This window comes from Serinus canaria, chromosome 13 (assembly GCF_022539315.1).
Source record: "Serinus canaria isolate serCan28SL12 chromosome 13, serCan2020, whole genome shotgun sequence".
NCBI lineage: Eukaryota > Metazoa > Chordata > Aves > Passeriformes > Fringillidae > Serinus > Serinus canaria.
The window spans coordinates 12,192,920-12,215,404 of NC_066327.1; the positions used below are offsets into that span (position 1 = coordinate 12,192,920).

General features: G+C 47.1%; 1 long non-coding RNA gene across 4 annotated transcripts in view; it reads left to right on the plus strand.

The window, feature by feature from the left end:
- Positions 1 to 11,239: 11,239 nt before the first annotated feature.
- Positions 11,240 to 22,485, plus strand: part of LOC127060122 (uncharacterized) — a 65,864-nt gene continuing 54,618 nt past the window's right edge. For all 4 annotated transcript variants that reach the window (XR_007778773.1, XR_007778772.1, XR_007778771.1 and 1 more), the window contains exon 1: positions 11,240 to 11,446. This is a non-coding gene — a long non-coding RNA (uncharacterized LOC127060122). The remainder of the gene's footprint in view (positions 11,447 to 22,485) is intronic.

The window sequence follows — 22,485 nt, forward strand, 5'->3', positions numbered from 1 at the left end:
TTGCTGAGTTTTGTTGGTCAGCTGGAGCTGACACATGGCCAGACTCACATCCACATGTCTCTGCTAGAACTTGGTGGGGTGCCACTCCAAGGAGACACCTCATTAAATTCATGCTGGCAAAAGTTTGTCACCTTCTCAGGAGCTCTGCAGTGATTAAGGTTGGGATTTTCCTCACCTCATCTCTGAGCCAGTTCCTGGATCCATGCTAACAGGCATTTTCACAGGTAGCCAGGATTACTTGCCCTCTAAAATGTATTTCTCTCTCTCTGGTGTTGAGGGAGCCTGGATGACAGGCCCAGGTTACACACTTCATTTCTAGATGCTTACAAGGAGATGAATTCCATCCTCCAATTCCTTCAAAACTATTTATTTGATTTTTCTTCCCTGCTGCCTCTGGCAAGAGTGTTTCAGATCAGTTCTTCCCTGCACGTAGAGATCCTCGCTCAATTCCTCCAAGGCTTGACCTTTCCTGAGCTTTTTCATTTATGCCACCTGCTTCCCACATTTGCCATAAACCTAAACAGTTTCATATCATCTCATGAATTCTCTTTAGAGTTATGTTTTTCCTTGGTCACCTCTGAGTCTCTTCTCTCCCAGTGAGTACAGGTCATTTTTGCCCAGTGCTCCTGTGTGAGCAGCCAAGATGCTGAATCAGTCTGGTGTTGCCTGAGCTCCTTCCTCACAGCAACATCTTCTGGGCCAGGCTCTGCCTTGCTTGGAATGTGACAGAGGGGGACAGGAAGGACACGAGGAAATTGCTTTTCCTTGGCAGAGGCTCCTGTGCTGGAAGAGCCCTGGTGCAGCTGAATGTCTCTTGGGTTGGGAGGAGGTTGCTGAAGGCAGTGCAGGAGCTCCATGAAGGGGGTTTGTGCCAAGATTTATATGGTGGGAACTTGAGGGCAAAATGGAATAGATTCATTGCTCTCTGGCTTTGCCTGTGGGGTGGGAGTTTTTTTGTTTGGTGGTTTTTTTTGTTTCTTTTTTTTTTTTTTTTTTGTCATTGCTTATTGTGGTTTTTTCCTCCCCACAAAAAAAAAAAAAAAAAAAAACAAAAACATTTGGGACCCTCAAGCACACTGGAAAAAAAGTTTGGATGTTTGGTGAGCAGCTTGCAGGCCACATATACATATTTCCATCTTTATTTCTTTCCCTGTCTAGTTACCCTGAAAATCACTTTTCTATGATCTGGGTGGTTTCTTCAGCTCGGGCACCAGAATACTGCGGAGGGAAGGGCCATAAAAGCAGAGCATGGCGTTGTCTAAATGGCACAGCAGTGAGGTGTGCTATAGTTTGGGACTGGTTTGGTGTAAATCTCTTATCTAGCACTGAGTATTGCACCAAGTGGAGCATCTGGGTCACACTCTCAGTTCCCTGCTTGCTGAACTCTAACCCTGTGCCTTCACCTGCTCTCAGGAACTTTTAGCTGGGGTACACACAGAGCCTTGGGACAGCAGTGTAAGGAAGGGCTGACATGAGAGAGAATTGGATCTTTGAGGAAAAAAACTGATGAAGAAATGGGAGGGAAGAGAAGCTGTTTCACATTCTGGGCTTGCTCAGATACACAGAGAGAAATTCCCTGTGGTGAGGGATGGGGTGGACCCATCCTGCCCCACTGCAGCTTGTCCCTGCACTGTCCCTGCAGGTTCCTGAGACCTCCAGGCTGAGGCTTGCAGTGCATCCACATCTTCAGCTCTGTCTCTGCTGCTGGAGCCATCACAGGTTGTGTCTGCCAGAGCTGGGTGATCTTGCTCTGAGAGGGGAAAAATATCCCCTGTAAACCTCACCCAGAACATCACTGATCTGGAAGAACAACTCACAGGAACCAGGAGAATGAATGATTTATCAAAGGTAGTTTTGACCCTTGCCAGGGCTGTATTAAACACCTTCTTTCTTTCTGGCTGGCTGGAGAGACTGGGCATGTTGATATATGTTTCTCCCATCTTATTCTCCATTATCTGAGCCACATTGAGAGAGTTTCAGTCTTTGAAAATGTGTTGGGTTGAGCTGAGAGGAAAGGAAATACACAGAAAGATGGTGTGCTCTGCTGTTGTAGTGGGGACCAAGTGATTTGTGGCAATTTTAGTGTGAATTATTTATTTCTCAGTTGATGTGGAGAATCTGCTCTGGTCCCTCACCTGCAATGGAGCTGCATTTAGGCAAGTTTTGGTTAATTTCCATTAAAATGTGATTGGTTTTAGTTGTGGGGTACCACTAGGTGCTGTTCCCCAGGGACATGAGGGGTTCCCCACTCCTTGGAAACTTCCAAACATCCAAAGCTGATATCTCCCACCCCCAGTTCAGCCCACCAAATTTGGATTCCAAAGCATCTATGGTACCCTCCAGACAACCTCCCATTTCAGTCTGGAGAGCCTGTCAGGCACCTGCACAGGGTTGAGGCCTCAGATTTAAAAGATGTGTATGTGACACTTGGGAACATGGTTTAGTGATGGGCTGAGCAGTGCTGGATCAATGGTTGGACCCAATGAACTTCAAGATTTTCTTCAGCCCAAATGATTCTATGATTCTGAATGAACCTCAAATTCTTTGTGGAGTTTCCAGCCTTTTACTGCCATGGGTGGGAAGGGGAACCTAATATTCCCCACCTCAGGAGGGAGGTGTCCCTGCCCTGTGTTATCAGGGTGACAGCACCCTTTGTACCATAAGGTTTTTAACTTCACAGTGGGGAAGTAAGAAAACACTACATTTTGTCTAAAGAAAAACCTTAGAATTTGCCAAATTCTTGTGAGACAACAAAACTTGCAAATTGTCTGGAATGTGGCTGACTTATGGCTGCTTTGTGGGTGTAATTTTCTCTGCTTGCTGGTCCTAAGCTTTATTTGCTTCGGGAGAATACCACTGTAAGTGTTTTGGTGTGACATTTACAGTTTCCCTCATGCAAATTGGCCCAGAAGCAGCTCAGGGACAGCAGACCATGAACTTACAAGGGCTGTCAGGAGAGTGTGCAGGGAGGTCAATAAGGGGGTGTGATTTCTCCTCCCTGCAGAAAGGGAGCTGCATCAGTGCTGTGGAAGGATGCTCTGGAGAGCTGATGCAGAATTGTTTGTGTTTTGTTTCAGCTGCCCTTTTTTTCCAGCTAAATCAAACTGGTATTTTGGGGCTACACTGCTTAGTTTCAAGCCTGGAGGCATTTTTCTTTCTGAATGATGCTATTTAGTTTATTGGGATTTTTTTGTCTCTGTGGTTATTTTTTAGAAAAGTGGTGAGGATATCTATTGTTCCTGTCTTCTGTTTCCCTAGACCCTTACAAAAATTTGTAATTTGTGTGATTCAGTTTTTTTGAAAGATGAAAGGAAGAGAAAACACACTTTGGATCAGAATTTGAGGATCTATCTAGAAAAAAAAACCAACAAAACATTTTGGCAGAGGGAAAATCAAGTTCTATAATTGCAATTGATTTTTGAGGTTCACCATGGAGTTTGCACTGCAGTGTAGACTTGAGAGCAAGGAAAAAAGAGGCACAGTAGGCACGGTGAGACAGTGAGCACTGTAGAACCTGGTGGTGCAGTGTGAGGTGAGGTACTGCAATTCTCTGAGGAGGTGCAGGTGCTAATCCCCATAGCATGGAGGAAGGTGCACTATGCAGCAAGAGCTGGCAGTGCTTTAGTGTTTAGCTAGATGTGGCACTGATTTATCTCAGGAAGGAGTTTCCTGCAGCGGGGCACTGTAGGGAGATGGTTGCTTGTGATTTACTTGTGCCAAACTCACTTTGAGTTTTATTTTTAAAAAGCCTGTGTAGTCTCTTTTTCCTGCCTCTCCCTCCTGTGCTGAGCAGCACTAAATGCTGTTTGCCACTGAGGACGTTTAAACTAATTTTTCCAAAGTGCTGACGAAGCAGGACACACTTTTATTGCTGTCATAACATGGCTCAAGCTCTCTCCCTTGATTGCGTTTGTAAAACACCAACCTTAATAAGTTCTCACCCTGAGGAGCTGCTGGTGCACCCTGAGTGACTGAGTGACAGCCCATCTGCTGCCTGTCCTGCTGGCCAAAATGACTTCATTACCAGGCAGGCTGGGGGGAGAGCAGGGGCTGCCAGGGCAGCTCAGCTGTGCTGTACCTACTGCTTTGCTCCTGCCCTGTTGGAGCCCATGGTGCGTGCCAAGGTGGTTGGCAGGTGCTGGTGCTCCTGCTGGGAGAGTCTCTGATGGCCCAGCACCATTCCTGCCAGTGGGCAAACCTGCTCTCTGCATGTCAGCACATGAGCAGGCTGCTGTGGGACCCAGAGAGAGACAGCAAGGGGAGGAGAGGGGCAGGGGAGGCCAAGGGAAACAGGCAACTGAATCCCATCTTTGCCTGCCAAGCACATGTTAAAAAACCCTTTCAACTAGCTGCCCTCAGCAGCATGACAAGAAAAAGTTGGAAGTTTGGGGATCCCGCTCCAGACTCAGTAATAACATCCTGTGTCTGTTTCTGATGTGTGTCAAGCTGTGCCAGGGGAGGTTCAGGTTGGACATCAGGAAGAATTCCATCACTGCAAGGGTGGTTGAGCATTGGGATGGGCTGTGCAGGGAGGTGGTGGAGTCACCATCCCTGGAAGTGTTCAGGAAATGACTGGATGTGCCATTGAGTTTAGTGGTAGGGCTTGGCCTCAATGAACTTGGAGGTCTTTTTCATCCTTTATGATTCCATGTAGAGCAACATCCATGTGCAACCCAGCAGACACTGGGCACATCCTGGCACTGTGCAGTCCAGGGCTGGGCACAGCCAGCTGACCTTCACCCAAAGCAGTCCAAATCAGGACTGTCTGTTTCTCCCTTCTGAAGAGGAGGCAGTTGTGCAGTCAGGCTCCAATCTGTAGCCTCTAGTGCACTGTCACAGGCAGGAGAGATGTTTCTTCCCTTAGCTGAAAAGAGCTTGAACCAAGTTCTCTTTGACCTCCTGATCAAATCTGCAAATTTGCCTCAGCTCCAACCTGGGGCACCTAAAGTCAAAGCCAGCCTGCAGCTCCATTACTGTCCCCTGGGTTTGACCTGCAGCTACAACAGCACTCCTGATCTGGTTCTCCTGAAAAGACACAGTCTGTCCAACCCCAAACTCCTCTCTTTCTCTCTCTTCCACCTTGGACTCCTCTCAGCCTCTCAGTCCTGCACTGTACCTGCTCCAGCAGTAGCTCCTTGGACGCAGGGGTGCCCCTGAGCAGGCTCTGGAGCTGTTCCTCTGGCAGCTGCAGCCTCCCTGTGCACATTCACAGTGGCATCTCTGTCACCACAGCCAGGGGCCCTGCTATTTCAGTCCTGGCCTGGGTCTGGGAAGGCTCTGGTGGCAGATTGTGTTGTGATTCAGTAATAATGGGGAAAGGTTGGGTGTTCACAGAGCTGTGCATGCTTACAGCTAACTTAATAGTACCTAATTAATTTTCCCAGTGTTGTGATTCACTGGGGCAGCATTTTCTCCTACTAAAACCCTCCCCAAAGCTTTGTCCTGTCAAAGACACTGACACAGGATGGTAGCAGACACCCATGTTCTCACCCCCTGCTTACAACCCCTCTTTGCTTCTTTCTGCTCCTTGGTCTATTTTTTGGGCCCAGATGAATATGGGAATGGCCCCTGAATGAAAGAAAAATCGACTCTGCTAAGTCTTCCGGGGTTTTTATGTGAAACATCTCTTGCCTTATGTTCTGCCTCTCCCTCTCAGTGTTTCTTGGTTAGGATGTTGTGCCTTCAAGTCATGTCTTGATGAGATTTAGACAGGGCACTGAGTCCTGTTAGGGAATCAAATACTGGGGGTACCGATTGAAGCTTTTTGGCAATTTGCTTTCAAATATCTTGGCAGCAGGAATAATTTAGAGCTAATGAAATACATGGAGAGGAAAGAGGAGGTCATGTCTCAGGCTGGAAAAGGCAGCTTATGTCATTGGCTCAACACTGGGTTTAAGACAATCTGGCTGTGACAGAGAAGAAAATGTCATGGGATTCTTCTCCCTTTTCTCTCTTTGATGTAGGCACTCACTTGGGCTGCAAGACGTGTGGAGGCATATCTGGGCTGACTGGGGCTCTGCTGGGGCTGGAGAAGTGAGGGGAAAAAGTAAAATCTTGGTGGCACAGACCATCTTTCTTTACTGTTAAGAAAAACTCATGACAGCAAAAACCGTGTAGGTTTGCAGAGTCATTGCAATATTTGTACAGGTGTGAGCTAACCCTGGCCTTTGTCTGGTTGGGAGAGGGAGCAGGGGATTGCATCTCTGAACTTCCTCCATCCTCCCCAGATCCCATGGTGGCAGCCTTATTGGCTAAGGAAGCACAGAATTGATATTTTTGACTTGTCAATATTCTTGTCCAGCTTTTTTTATCCTGCTCTCTCTCTTTGCACTCTCCACTGCAGTTGTTTTATTTTTGCTTCTCTTGATTTCCACCTCTACTCCTTTGTGGCATGACCTTTCCACATCTTTAAGTTCATGGTCTTCATTCTGTGTGTTTGATACAGTCTTAAGCAGTTTTGTAGTTTCTCTCCTCCCTCAGTCCCTCTGGAATAGATATCACTCAGTCAGGTCATAATTTCTTCTCCTTCTATAGATTCCAGCTCCACTTCTCCACCCTGCTGTTGTAACTAAGGTCCCTCAGTCCCAGACCAGCTCCCTGTCACAAACTCTGCATGCCTTTATAGTGATCCTTTGTTGGGCTGCTGTCAGCAGCTGAATGCATTTTCTGAAATTCTCCCTCTCTCTCTGCTGTTGCTGAAGCTTTGTTGGTGAATTCAGCTTCACACCCTGCTTGTCTGAGCAAGGTGAGTGGGAACTTTCTCATCCCTGTCTCTAAGCCCAGGTAAATGGTCTGGTGAGAAATGGAGATGTTTTCTCCAGTGTCAATCCAGTCATGCTGCCACGTGGGATTTTGCTTTGGGAGGAGGTGAGAGCCAAGGCAGGTGCTCCTTTATTTTGGTTTGTGCCCTTTGCCTCTTCTCTGACTCTGGGCACCACTGAGGAGAGTGTGGCCCTGCCATCTGTGCTTCCTCCCTCAGGTATCAATGCACATGGACAAGCTGTCCCTGAGTGTTCTCTTCTCCAGGCCAAACCACCCCAGCTCCCTCAGCCCTTGAGCATAAAGTCCCTTTAGGGACATTGTCCTTTGCTGGACACCCTCCAGAACATCCACATCTTTCTTGCTCTGGGGAGGTGACACAGGGCTCCAGATGTGTGTCACCAGTGCTGACTAGAAGGGAGTGACCACATCTGCCCTGACCTGCTGGCACTGCCCTGCTGGCACAGCCTGGGGTCCTGCTGGCTGACCTGCCACGGGGGCACATTTGCTGGCTCACATTTATCTTGTCCACCAGGACAGTGAGGTGCACTGCATGCTTCAGTGTCTTTCCATTTAATTTGTGTCATTAGTGTTTCTCCTGGCTGCTGGAGCCATTTCTGTTTGCATTAGAGTGTTCCACTTTTCACTGAGTATTATCAGATAGCAATTTGATGTGAAATGGGCAAAAGCTGATTGAAGGGCCAAGGCAATTCTCTCCCTCATCATCTTCCAGAATAAGCACTGCTGTTGTAAGCTCCAAAAACACCTGTGAATGAAAGAATGTTCTTAAATTCTTGGATGGCTTCCAGCATCTATCTGTGGGGAGGATAATCTTTCTGTGAAGAAAGGATGGAAGCCTGTCTGTATACAAAGGTGACATTAAACTGAGCTACCCTTCCACTCACATTTGTTAATAATCCATTGCCTGTGTTTCAGAGGCTTAAAGGACCACTGTGAATGCTTTCCTGGGAAAAGGAGCCTTGCACAAGATGGGATTTTAGGCCCTAGAGACGAGCAGATCTTCCTCAAATATTTTGAATCATTGATGGGTATTTGTTCCAAGCTTTAATCACTCCTGTCATACCAGCCTCATTTTCACCCAGGTGACTGTTCCTTGTGGCAGGAGGGTGACACAGTGGCACTTTCACATCAGAATGGAGATGTCTCAGCACAGCTGGGAATCCCCGGGGCTTACCTGGGAGTGATTCAGATTCTCTGAGCAGTGATGGGATCATAGGTGAATTTGCTTCTGAAACAACAAAAAGGGCTTTCCAAGGTCCTTCAGAGACCTGTCTGTCGATTCAGACTTCCACACTGAACGTGGTAATCATTTCCCTGAGCAAAATTTCAGAGAATTGCAGCCTCTTCAGCAATCCCTTCTCTATCCTGTTGTTTTTGATAACAGGCTGTTCAGCAGACATGGAAAAAACTGCCCAACCTTTTTCCTCTGCCTGTGGCAATCCTCAGGTGCTCCCACATTCCCCTCTCCCAGCACCACCAGAAAAACCCTGTGTTGTTCTCCAGTGACAAAAAAAATCCCACCCAGCAAGTGAGAAGTTTTTTTGCAGTGGAGGGCCAGCAGCAGGTGGATTACACCCTGAAAATCCCCTGTCAGTTCTTGGAAAATAGGATTTAGATCTTTGTATAAAGGCAACTTTTATTAAGCAAACTGCTATCCAGTTGGCTCCCTGGAGTGCTCAGCTATGTGAATTTAGGGAGCTTTTAGCCAGGAAATTGGAGGGACATGGTTATCTGTCACAGGCTTAAAATCCCTGCCAGTGCCCCCAGGGTGATGCTTCTATACAGTTGTAGGGAAAAATCCAAATGTACTCCATGCAATGAGGAGGGGAGCATGGCTAGCAGGTGATAATATTTCCATTTAAAATCAAAAGGAATGTCCTTAATTTATCCCTAAGTACTTTTGGGTGGACAACTAAGATAACCTGAGGCCTATAAACACTGCAGCAGCTTTCTGTATTTACCTGTATGATGGTTTTGTTTGACATGATTGCTTTCCAAAATATTGACAGTAATGTGCTGCTGGTGGGAGGGAATTGAGCAACAGCCTTGTTTCTGAGGGCAGAAGTGAAGAAGGGTTTGCCATTACTGGGAGAAAAACTGTACATGTGTATTGCATATTTTAGAAGGAACACCTGTGGCTGAGGTGCACATCACTGCTCAGACAGACCTCATGGACACAACCTTTGGGCTTAGTCTGGGCTGATCATATTCCTCAGGGAAATGAAAAAGCCTGAAGGTTGTCATCCTCTGCCAGCTGCCCACCTGGAGACCTGGGAACCCTGGGCTAGGGCACACCTGAAACCTGTCATGGGATCACGTTTGCCTGTGCCAACATGATTAGGGCACTTAGAGCTGCCACATTGGCACAAATCTGATCAGAGATGCTCTTCCATGATCGTGCTTCTCTAACAGAGCTGGGAGCTGTTTGCAATGAGCAGTAATTGCTCTGGTCCTGGAAATCTTGAATGTCATGGATAAAATCAGCAGAGAACTGAGATTTCTCCAGAGTTGGAGCCTGTGTCCAGACAAAGATCATCTGAGCTCAGGGAGATATATTTGAGTTGCAGGGGAAAAAAATTGGGCCTTTTTAACTGATTTTTTTAAATTTTTTTTTCTTTTGTGGCATTTGAGGCTTGCTGTCCTTGTCCAGAGGGAAGGGTGCTCTGGAGAGAGAGGTGATGTGCCTGCCTTGCTGCACAGCATGTGGGGCTGGTGAGGGCTGGTGGGCAGCTCTGAGGCCACAGCAGCACTGCAGTCACCTCCCTCCTGATTAATGGGAGCAGACAGGGACCAAATGGGTCATAAATGTGCCCCTGAGCTGCAGGGGAGGTGCACCCTGTGATGGACCCTGCAGGCTTGTCCTGACATCATCTGGATGGGGGAGCCTGCTGGACGGGGTCAGGGAAGGGCTGAGGCAGACAAAGTTGTCTCAGAAATGCCTTTGGGTCTCACAGCTCAGACACAGCCAGTGACACCCCTGTCTGCTGTCATCCCTCTGGAGGGACAAGGCTCAGCAGAGCCACCTGGACATGGCCTGAGTGTGGTTTTTGTGTGCATGGCTGGGCCCTGCCTGGCTGGACCCTGCCTGGCTGAGCCCTGCCTTGCTGAGCCCTGCCTTGCTGAGCCCTGCCTTGCTGAGCCCTGCCTGGCTGAGCCCTGCCTTGCTGAGCCCTGCCTGGCTGGGCCCTGCCTTGCTGGGCCCTGCCTGGCTGAGCCCTGCCTTGCTGGGCCCTGCCTTGCTGAGCCCTGCCTTGATGGCCCTGCCTTGCTGAGCCCTGCCTTGCTGAGCCCTGCCTTGATGGCCCTGCCTTGCTGAGCCCTGCCTTGCTGAGCCCTGCTTTGCTGGGCCCTGCCTTGCTGAGCCCTGCCTTGCTGGGCCCTGCCTGGCTGAGCCCTGCCTGGCTGAGCCCTGCCTGGCTGAGCCCTGCCTTGCTGAGCCCTGCCTTGCTGGGCCCTGCCTTGCTGAGCCCTGCCTGGCTGGACCCAGCTTTGCAGCTCCCACTGCTCCCCCAGGCCACTGCTGCTCACAAGCAATAATTGCACATTATCCTCTCCCTGCAGAGGTGCAGCCAGGCTGGATATTGCCCTGACTGTACAGAGAAGATGGGCAGAAGGTCATTTTTGAGTTCATGAGACCTTCCAAAAACAAACCTTTCTTAGCAGAGATAATATTCCCCCCTTCTTTGTTTCCCCTCCCCATCCCCCAGTGCTCCCTTCTTCCCATTCCAGGTGCTCCTGCTTCTGGAAAGACATTTATCATTTCTCCATCTCTGATGGTAGATTTCCCCCCCCCTTGCTCTCTCATTTTATCTTGCCCAAGGGGTCTGTGCTACCTTTTATTAGCTGACACTTCACTTCTGCAGATGGAAATGACACTAATGGAATGTGGCTGAGGCTTTATTACAGAAATGCTCTTCGCCCTGCACAAGCAAACTTCCAAATAATCCTGCAGGGAAGGAATAAACCTTGAAGGCAGCTGCAGGAGCTGTGGATGAAAAGACAGGAAAAGGGACTGATGATTTGAAAAAGGAAAAATAAATAGGGAAAGGGGAGAAACAGGCTAGGGCATTTTCTTTTGTGTCCAAAAAGAAAACAAAGGTAGTTTAAAAGAGGATCAGCTGCATTTAATGTTCAAGTTGCTGGCAGAGGTTTTTAGGTGAGGAGATGGGGCAGTGACATTCCCCTGCTTGTCTGTCACTCCTGTCACTGCCCCAGCTTCCTGCCTAAAAGCTGTGCCAGTAAAATAGCTGCTAAGGATGGTGGATGCTGTTCTGTGAGCTTTGGTTGTGCTCCTGTGAACAAGCAAAGGGTTTTCAGAGCAGAGGGCTGTCTCACCAAACCCAGCTGTGCTGAGCCAAGCTGGCAGGCCTGGCTCTTTTTGCTTTTCCTGAGCATGGAATCCAACCTGTGACACACTGAGAGGTGACATCACTGTGTCCTTGTACTCTGGTCCCTCCTGAACTTCAATGAGGCCAGACCATCTCTGCACCACGAGAAGGAGAAGCCAACACTTGGAAAGGACCCCTGGGAGCTGTTCTTGAATCCTGCCCCTTGGCTGTTACCAACTCAAAACCCCAGGACATAATAAAAATGTAATGGTTGCAGAGATGAAGTGCCAGAAGAGAGAGAACAAACATCTGGGAAGGGAAGGGAAGGCTCAGAGAAGGTGAGAGCAGTGACATTTGCTTAGCAGCAGCCTCTGTGGTTGTTTTTCTGTGTTATTGATGCTTGCTTTTCCCTCCCACTTTTATTTTCATGGTGTGTCTATTACCTCTATGGCTCATTAGGCAACAAGATGCTAATACTGCCTGTAAAGCTGCAGGATAGATAACCCCCCTCCTCTGTTCTTCTCTGTGCCTTTTTTCTTTATTAGATATCTATTTTTGCTTTGCTTTGTTTTGTTTCCTCTCCATGTCATCATCTTCCCCTGGCTCCCTTCATTCACAGTGTAGCTCAAAGGAGAATGATTTCAGGAGTTGGAAACTTTCTTTGTTCTCTCCTTCTCCTGCTGTAGGAATTTATTCCCTCTCTTAAACCAGTTAGCCCTATTAAAAATAAACAAACAAACAAAACAACAACAGCAAAACAACCCAGCTGTGACATATTGAGAGAAGTTACACTGGGGAATGAATCCAGCCTGTGTATTGACCAGTTTGAGTTGGCAGGATGGGGGACAGGAGTTAATTAGCCCAGACTCAAAGATGCCACAAAACAGAAACATTTGTGTTGATCCACAGCAGAAAAGGCAACACAAGCAGCCAGTTTGTGGCTGGTTCTCCCTGCTCACTTGTTGGCTCCCAGACTAGCTGGCTCACTCCTTGTGCAAGGAAGCCTCTGCCAAAAGGCCTCCACTGTGACCCTGGCTCCTTCCAGAGCAGCTCCCCCCCAGAGGAGGGCTGCCCTGTGGGGACATGTGTGCAGTCACCCCCACACATCCATCACCTGTGTGCCTCTGATTGCAGATGAGAATTTTATTTATAGCACAACCTTTCTTTCTTCCTTCACCAAAGCACTTAAGGGTGTTGTACCTCATCATAATAAAACCCATTACAATAAAATATTACCTCTGGAATCTTTGAAAATGAAAGGCAGGCAGAGGAAGCTCAGAGAAAGTGGGAGAAGCAAGGGCAGGAGTAGGGAGTGAGCATTTTACATATTTGAGGTGCCAGAAAGGGCATATTGCAGGGGGAGCCTGGGGAATCACATAAAGTCCTGGAGAGTCCTTGCAGAAATGGGGTTAGACAGGAGCAGACAAAGCTTGGACAGAAGTGGAGAGGATGGCATGGATTGGTTCACTGGATTGATGCACCCCAAACCTGGGAAGAGTCTGGAGCAATGTCTGGGGCTCGGGGTGAGTCTGAGCCTCTCCCCAGTCTCCTTCCCACCTTTGTCCAGCAAATTCTTCCTTGTGGGAGGGGCTGTGGTGAATTTGAGGAAGGAGCTCAAATCTTTTTCACATCAAGAGCCCACCATGGTATAACTGGCAGCAGATGTTGGAGGTATGAACAGATGGGGACTAGACCCAGCCTGAACTCTCTTTTTCAGTTTTCCCTGCTATTTTGTTTCCTACTGTTCCCTTCCTCCTATTTCTTGAAATCTTTTGTGGATGAAAGCAATCACTCATTTTCTGTTTATAGAGCTATTCTTTGGAGTAGTTCAGGTTGTTTTGCACATCCCCCTCGAGCAGTGTGGTTTTTTGTTTGTTGTTTAGGCTCATAACACAGGCAGCTTAGTCTCCCTTCTCCTCCTCTCCTGTTCTACCCAGTCACGCTTACCCCCAAAGCCCAGCACTGTACTCCTGATCATTTTGGGCAGCCAGAATCTGGCTGTCCATCCACAACTGGAGCCTGCCCATGGCAGAGGCAGTGCTTGTTCATTGTGCAGTCATGAAGAGACACCAGAGAATGTGCTGACCTTGTGCTAATGAATGGCTGTGGGGTAATGGCTCCGTGTGACGCATTCCAGAAACGGGATCCAGCACTTCTGCATTTAGGGGAATTGAAAATCTCAGACATTTATTATTTTGGGCACACTACAGTAACTTTGGTCTTTAAATCTTAAATTAATCATTTCAGACATTTACAGGAAGAAAACAAAGGGCTGGCAAATAAGGGAGATTCAAGCAGTCCATGGACTGGTCACCCCAAGGAAGGGCTCCACTGCTGTGTGCTACTCCCCTGAGAGACCTGGGGTGCTGGCTTAGCAAATCCTGGACCTTTCTTAATCATTGTGGTGTGCTGGCCAGAGTCTCCTCAATCAGTAAAAAGCTCCTCCGGACAATGCCTGTGGAGAAAGTGCATCCAAAACCCACAGGGGTTGAGGAACCAGCCTCTCTTTTTTGCTACATCCCAGAGCTGTGACTCCAACCACTGCTCAAAAGCCTGTCTGGAGCTTGTACCCCATGGGCCTGTGGTGGTGAAGCTGCTGGAGTACAGATGAGAGTTTGCCACAGTTTAAACATTCTGTGACCTTTCCCAGAGAGCAGAGCCTCTTCTGGGGCGGGTTTGTCCCTCACTGGTGCTGATGGTGATGTTTGGGCTGTTTCTGTTGCAGTGCCAAGAGCAATCCCTGCAGTGGCTGCTGTGTCCCTGGTGTAGAGCACAAGCCTGGCTCCCTGAGCACCTTGCAGGGTTTGCTCAGGTGAGCAGAGACAATTTTCTGTGAGAATCACTTTGCCAGTTGAGTGCTCTGGCGTGGAACAACCCATCATTACAGTCTCACCTGTTATTTGTGTGTAGAGGAGGTTGCACAATTAAGGGGGGAGATCTGTAATGGCCAGCCCTAAGTAAAGGGATTGTAACCAGGCTAATAGCATCCATTTCCCTCAGCTGCTCCATTATAGCAGTGCCCCAGACTGAGCTTTTGCTTCACAAAGAAGGAGCCACATTAATTTTCACTCTGTTATTTTAAGACAAGCAGACAAACAACTGCTTGTTTCAGCCTTTCCCTCTCACTCACTTGTGAGAATGGGAGGGGGTGGCACAGAGTGGTACAAAATAAAAAAATTAGGAAAAAAGACAAATCCAGAGTAAATAATAACGAGAGCTAAAAAATTTGATATCCCTATGGAAGATATTTTTCAGTGCTCTGCTTCCTTCCCTGTCCATAACTTGTTAGGCACAGTGTACTCCTGATGAGAATTAGTGTGACTTTTCTTTGGTAGGAGAAAAGTCAATGGTGGGAGCAGGGAGAATTCAAGCATCTAAATTTAGGAAATGCAACAGTGTGCCCCACCCAGGAGCCCAGGCTTCATGTGCATTTGTGCTGATCTTGAGAGCTGTGTGTTTCCCCTGTGGTACAGAGGGAGGCAAAGATTATTGCCTGTAACCCCCAAGAGCACAGAGAAATCCTGCTGGAGTTCCCTGTTTGGCTTTTCTTTTGTCTGCCTTTATTTCCCCTTTCAATCCTTCAAAGTGTGGTGGAAGGATTGTTTTACACTCCTCTGGATGGTGTGTTTATTCTCTAGTTAGGCAGTTTTCTCCTTCCAGCTGCCATGGAGCAGGTTACAAACCTCAGATTTGAAATGAGAGTGGTGATAATGGAGGTGGTGCATGTCAGAGACTGGGCTTGCTGCCTTTCAGGCTGACTGGAAAAGGGAAAATAAATATAAACAGCAGCATTGTGATGTCCTTGAGTGGCTGAGAGGAAAGAGCCCTAGCCAGGACCTAGCTCAGTGGTGTGACAAGAAGATTTGCTCCTGCAGCTCCTTCCCCCTCTGCTCACATTTCATTTGCAGCTTCTGAGTGAGATTCCTAAATGCTTCCTAAACCCAAGATATGCTGGGATTTTATGGTCAGTATTGCCTCATACAAGATTGACAGTCATTTCACTCCTCTGCAATGCTAGCCTCTCTTAAATTGGTTTTGTTATTCCTAAGGGCCGGTTGTGCTTTCTCTATTCTGAAAAAACCCTTGCTTTAGTCAGTTCTTGTACCTCAAATTTCCCAGGCACTTATTAAATGATTCCTGTCAATAATATTTACAGGTTTGTAAGATGCAGCAAAAAGTGCTATTTCCTTCCAGCCATATCTGCCTCTCCCACAGCCCATGATAAGGAGTCAAGGACAAATAGTCTGAAGACTGACTTGATCAGTGTATCTGTACTAAATGTTCCTGCTCCTGCCTGGAAATGACAGTCCAATTTCATGAATCTGAAGTCTGACACCTCCCACAGGTGCTACTTCACTTGTTGTTTCTTTCCTTTTGATATCTCTTTGAAAATCCCAGTTTGTTTCATGGTCAGAGAACCCCGTCTCTGGTCCCCTCTGTTCATCAGAGCCCTTCATAACCTGGCATAGGATGAAAGGGCTGTATAGATAATTTATGGGAAATCAGTAATTGAATCTTGGCTGTTCCCATAAATCATATCACCCAGCTATCAAACAGCCATGGGTAGCTTAACATATTCCAAACCCTGCATAATTGATGAGCCCCTTGCAATAGTCCAGCACACACAACTGGTGATTTTTCCTTCCTTTCAACAAGGTTTTGAAGTTTTCAGTGAGGCAAGCTCAGTACCTGAGCAGACCTGCAAAGTGAGCGGCCAAAGTCGTTCAGGAAAAAACGCTGATAAAAGGAGAATGTAATCCAAATTGATGGGCAAAATGAATCCTTCATGCTTTTTGCTAAAGGGATTGGGGATGATGAAAGCACCTGAGGAGGGAAGCTTTATCTCTGAGGTTTATGGGTGGTGTTTATGCACCAGAGACGTGCCTGTGACAATGGGATGTGAGGGAAGCTGATCCAGACAGGCAAACATGGAGAGCATCACTTGCCTCGAGGCTCCTGCTGAAACCCTCCCTCAGCACATCCTGAAGGCACATCCTCACCCACTGTGGCTGGGGTCAAGTGCCAGTGAAGTGCTTCACATTTATTTCATCCATCTCCTGATTGGGATCTGTATGCTGGAATCTGTAGAGGCAGCTCATGTTGTTGTCACATGCTGTTTCCCTCTCCACCTCAAACACTGCAGGAGCCCAGGTGAACTAAAGAGGCCAAGAAGGATGGGAAATACCACGGCAGAGTGTTCTGCACTGGGGAGACACAGACTTGGACTGTGATAGAATCCCCCTGGGTGTAATCTGGCTGTGAAAGCAGCTACTGACTTCACCTGCTTTGGGTTCTGGGGCTCAGCCTGCAGCCCCTGTGGCCACACATGGCCAGGCAGACAGGCTGTTACAGTGAGAGCTTTTCTGCTGTTTGCTAGCAAGGAAAAAAAGCATTTTTGTACCCTGGCTAACCCTGACTGCACAGCCTAGGGCTGCGTGCTTTATGGCTGAGCCTGTAACAGTGTCTGCAGCTGTCACAGAAACCTGCAGGCTGTCTTGTGCACTAGAGCTGCTGTAGAAAATGATGCTCTGTTTTGGCAGAAAAGAGGTCCTGCAAGCCAGGAGCAAAGCACATCGAGTGATGTGTGGCTTTTCCCATCCATTTAACCAAGGTGTTTGCTGAGGCCTGTTGGAAATGTATGGCAGATTTACACAACCCAGAGAGACATGGTAATATACTGTTTGGTGTGTGCTGCTGCTGCCTGGATGTTTGTTTAAGCCCACAGTGCTGCTGTTGCAACACAGAGCAGCCTACCCCATTTCTCCTGAGGGAAAAATGATTTTTCTCTGAGTTTCACAACTCTTTGGTACTGGAGACCAAGGGACCTGAGGCCAGTTTACCTTGCAAAAGCCCTTTCAGGGTTTCAGTGCCCTCACAAAAGTTTTAGGGGGCCCTTTTTAAGGGAATCTCTTGATCATCCCCTCCTGGTGCTTTTTTGAACTGGGGACTGGAGTGTGAGGCAGAGGGGGGAGCAGTGTCCATCTGGGAAAAGGACAGAGCTTTATCCCAGTGAAGCAAGGCTCTCTCCATCTGGTTGGTCATAAACACAACACAGTGAACCCTGGTACTGAACTGCACCCTGAGTTAGTGATGCAGACTTCTTCAAAGTCAGCTTTAAAAACAATTGGCTACTGTTTTCATGAAGTAGTGACCAAAAAAGGAGCTCTCTAAGAGATTAGCAGTGGCCCACACTTAGCCATAATTCAGCCTGAAGTTCCATTATGCTGTGGACTCTTGGATGCAGCTGCAGCATCTCCTCTGCACCTCTGCCATGGCCCAGGACACCTACCCAAAAATGTGTCCTTTAATCTGCTCTTTGGCCATTCTTCTTGTGGGTGCTTTGTTCACTGCCACTGTTAAATGGAAAGTCAGACAGGTGCTCTGAGGTTTGGGGATCTGTCCTAAGATTTAATTGAAAAGTTTTTGCTAAATTTGTTTGCTTGTGTTTGAAATGAAAAAAATCCCCTGAAGGGAATAAGAGTTTTAAATTCTATCACTACTGAAGAATTTACGTGCTCTGAATTTTAAGTTCAGGGTTTGGTTGTTTGCTTTAGTTGCAGGGAAGCCATACACAGAATTTGTGTTTCCCTGGGCCATCACAAAGCCCTGGTTCCACTGTGACCTCCAAGTGCTGCTGCAGAGCTGCCTCATTGAGACTCTGTTTTCAGAGAAGTTTTCATAAATCCACTCCCATCTTGGAGCTTTCTGTGGCTTCCTCTGGGGAGGAAGCCCGTGACCTGTCCTGACCTCTCCTCTCAGCAAGGCACAAAGGAGGGATGCCAACCTTAACCAAGAGATCACAAAGCTTTGTTAAACCAGTGATTCAACAGAAACAAATAAAGTGGAAAACACCAAGTGACACTCCCTGGGCCACTTGTGTGTCCATGGGAATTACAGGGGCTTCAGTACCAGCCTAAAAACTCCCCTGAAGAGAGCTGGGGAAGGGTTTGAGCTGCAGCTACCTAAATCATTGCGGGGAGCACCACATGTCCAGGCAAAGAGGGAATCCAGAGGTACCTAGGGTGAGAAGCAGCCCTGCAGAATGCTCTCCACAGCCACAGCTGTGGTGCACATCAGCCTGCAGTGATCTCTGCAGCCTGCTCCCCTCTGCAGCAGAGCTGTGGTTGCAGAGCTCACCCTGTGATCACTCCTGCGCTACCTCTCGGATCTCAGACCCTCCCAGAAAAGTTAGCTTGAGTCTAATGATAGCTTATCTGGTTATTATAATTAGGTATATAATCATTAATAACCTGCCTTAATTACAGGTTTTCTTCTAATGTAAAAGATTCCAATTAAGGTTCATTACATGGAAAATCTGTGGAGTCTGTTATTTCACTCCTAAGATCATCCAGAACAAAGAGAGCACATGCAGACGCTAAGTTTCTTTTAAGGGCTGTATTTTAATTAATTCCAGCTTCTGAAACAATTAATGGATTTACTCATAATATCTCAGGAAATTTGTGCTCATCTCTAGAGAGACAGTGCCATGAGCTCAGGGAAGATAGGCTGCATTTCTTGCACATTACTGAGAACCAAAATTTTAAATGAACCATGGAGCTCATCTTGGGAATTTTGTACTGGTGACTTTGCAAGAAAAGACTGAAAATTCCCCCAGGGTAAAGAAGGTGAGTCCCAGGTACTACCACGAGCAAATCTCTCTTAGAGTTGCCTGGGAGCTTTCTGTCCCCCTGGATTGAGCAGGAGGGAGGGTCCTTGGTGTGGTGGCAGAGTGACTCATGCCCCCACCATGCTGCCCTAGGGACAAAACCGACATTTAGAATGGAGAGGACCTTTGCTTCCTTCAGCTGACCACTGCCTCCAGCAGGGAAAGCAGGGCAGGCAGCAGCCCATGTTCATCTGTACCTGTTTCCATGTCTCTGCACTCCTCTAAAATGATCCAGGATTGAAATGTAGTGTGGAGAGCAGATTTGCTGCCAGGATGGCTGGAGGAAATACTGGAGAGGGGGGCTCTGGATGGGATCTGCACTCAGGACAATTTGTCTGTGCCATGGGGAGAGCTGCAGGTGACGGAATAGAAATGTGCTGGCAGAGGCTGGGCTCTCCTCTGTCCCCCCTCTCATCTCTTCTAGTTCATTAATTTATTAAATACATCTATCTATGCTCAGACTTGGTGGTAAAATAAGAGCAGAGCTTTATCTCTCCATGTGCAGCTGTGCCTTGTGTGATGCTGACTTTATTTCCTTTATACATCTTAGTGTGAGGTAAACTGGAAGCATTTTTAACTTGAATCAAAGAATAATGTGTTGTTTGGAGGTCTGTGGAGGGAGAACAGCTGTGGTTTGAGCACTGTGGCGGATTGGGGGTGTGGTGATTTCCCGGGAGAGCTGGCAGAATAATAAGAAGGAGATGCTGTCTGAAGGAATGTGGAGGACAACAAATGCCAGACATGAGATCCAAGTGGAATTCAGTCTGGAGTCAGATGAGTCCACTGTTTGAGGAGTGTTGATGTAACTGTGTGCAGATAAAATTAATGCTATTTTATAGTTCATTTCATTGAGTTACTTCCTTTGGCTATTCCACCCACTCTGAGTATTATGATATTACCTAGAGAACACCACAGCAGATTCTTTTCTGTCACTGTATTGTATTTTCTCTGCCAATGCTATCTCTCTGTGCTGGACTCCTGAGTAGCCATGATTTCAGCTTCCTTGGTACCAGTCTCACACTCCTGTGGCCAAGAAGACATCACTAATATTCACCCATATTTTTCACAACATACCACAAGAACAGGGCCTCAGCTTTAGATCTGGTGATACATATTTATGTTCTGCAAAAATGTCTTGCCACAGTTTACCCAATCTGAGTTGAATTGTGAGTCTCCTCTTCCCTACTAAGGAAATTACCATCTGCAAGGGCACCCTGTCAAAAGGAGGGAGGGAGCTTACAGTGATATGCAAGTTACATGTAAGAAGAGCTGAAAGTCTCAGCCAGCATAAGGCAAACTCCAGAGTGAGCTGTCAGAACAGAGCAACCTTTAATATTCATGTATCTATTCAGGATGCATCGCTGCATAATGTCTATTGCAGTCATCAGATACACATGTTTAGCACCTAGAAACAGTAAAATCACTTGTTAAAGCTAAAATGGAAATTATGGGATTGATTTACCTGCGCACTTCTAGTTGCTTTATGCCAGGCTGGTGATATGAAGAAGGCATAAACCTCATATAACTGGCTGAATAAATTAGATTAATGTCTTGTTCTCCTTTTTGGAAAGGTCTAAAGCAGACAAAATGTACCCTGAGACTGTACAAAATCCTTTTCTTGCACGCCTCTTGCAGCCTTCCCCTGCTGCAGTTTTTATGGTCTTTCTGGTTTTAAAAAATATCTTTCAGCAGAGGTTTGTGTCCCTTTGCTGAAGGAAAGCTGCTGGAAGGTGACTGCTCTGAGAAGTCCTCCCTCATACACAGGGCACACATTGCAGGCCCAGCTTTTACACTTTTGGGGGAAAGACTAAAACCCCTGTGAGCACGATGTTTTATGGGTTTTCCTTCCATTCACTGTTGCCTGGATTCTCTGGGAGCACAGCCTGTGCTGCTTTAGCAGCACCATTCCCTCCTTCCTCCTCTGCAAAGACAGCAGAACCCATGAACTGATTTTGGCAGCAAACTCACGAGCTTGCAGTTGGGGGTGGTGTTGCATTCCCAGGTAGGGATTGAATGCTCTGTTTGTTTTGTGGCTCTCTGTGTAGGGCTGTGCTTTGCTCTATAGATAAAAATACATATCCTTGTGGATATTTTCATCTCTAAGTGCTTTTTCTGGGGAGGCAAAGATGGAGTTTGTGCAATCACAGTGATTGCACTTGGCTCCTCTTCATTACAGTCCATTGAATGGCTCCTTAGATTTTTCTTTTTCCAACATTACTGACATTCTCATTCTGTGGAAAAGAAAGCTTCAGGGTTTTTTGCAACAGAAAACAGTTCAGGTCACATCTTTGAGTCCTCAGCATGATGTTGTCTTTCTGAGACCTCAGTATATGATTAGTTGGCTCATGTAGAGCCAGTTGACTAATTCACCTGATGCTCACATTTGCAGTCTATAAACAGGGAATTTATCCTGTCTCTGGTGATATAAGCACCTGTGGACAAAGGCAAGGGACTGAAAACTGAGGGCTGAAGATGAATCCATGTGAAGGAAGAGCTTGGAGCAGAGTTGTGTCAAATTCACAAGGCAGACTGTGCTGCTGTCAGAGAATGAAGCTGGGAGAGGAGCATGTCCAGCTGTGGGTGCTCCTGACCGTGGCTCCAACGAGCCAGTCCTGCCTCCCTCCTGTTCCTCACCATGCTCATTCCCTCATGAGACCAGTGATTGCTGGTACCAAAACCAGGCAGACTTTTCTTCCACTACCGTGTCTTTGGAAATCATGGAGCATGCATCCAAAATCCAGCTGGAAAAACATCAGGCATGTGCTTTACTGGCTCTCTGAGATGTGGTGGAAACATCTCTGGGTTGGATCCAGCTGTGCAATTAGTGAATAAGCAGGAGTGTGAATTCCCAAGAACATTTGTAGCCGATGGGCTGCTTTTGCTGGCACCAGTTGTGCCCTGAAGCATTTGTTAAATTTAGTTGGATCAGAGGATCTGAGCAAGTGCATTGTGGGAGGGAGAAAATCAATGCCATGGGCATGTTCCCACTCCAACACGATTCTTCTGGATGTGATCCTTCTGGATGGAGGTACAGGGGCTCTCTTTGACTGGCAGGTTGAGAAGAAAGGTTTGAGCTGAAATTGGATGATTGTATTAAGTGAGGTGATTGCATCTCTTAGTGTAAGTTCCAGATGATTCTGGCCATCATCATTATGTGAATCCACACACTGAATATTGAAGTAAAGTATTGAGGGGCTCATCAAGGGGAGAAGATATCTGCTGGTGCCATTCAAGGCTACTGGACTGCTGGAGCTCATGATCCAGGAATGCAGTCCTGGACTGCACTTGCAGGGACTACAGAGGATGCTGTGCTCCCATTTCCTGGGAAACTTGAGAATACTGGCCTCACTTCTCTCCTTTCTTCAGCATCCTGAGAAAATTAACAAGGCTTAACAGCCCATAATACTCTCATTTTAGCTGCAGTCACAACTCAGAATGTGCTCATCCTGTGCTGTGGTCCTCACTAGAACTGTATCAGAGGCTGATTTGTGGTTGGACACTGATCAAAGCAAATGGGGCTGAAGGCAGGAATTTGAGGGCTTGAGGCCCCAGCAGTGCCCTTGAAGCAGCATTTTAAGTAGCATAATTTTATTAAAATTTAATAAGCAATCAGAACTTGTGCACAGCTTTGCACTGGCATATTTAAACAACAAATTAATATCCCTATTGTAGAATTTTATCTTTTAATGCAATTTGCATTAAATTTATACA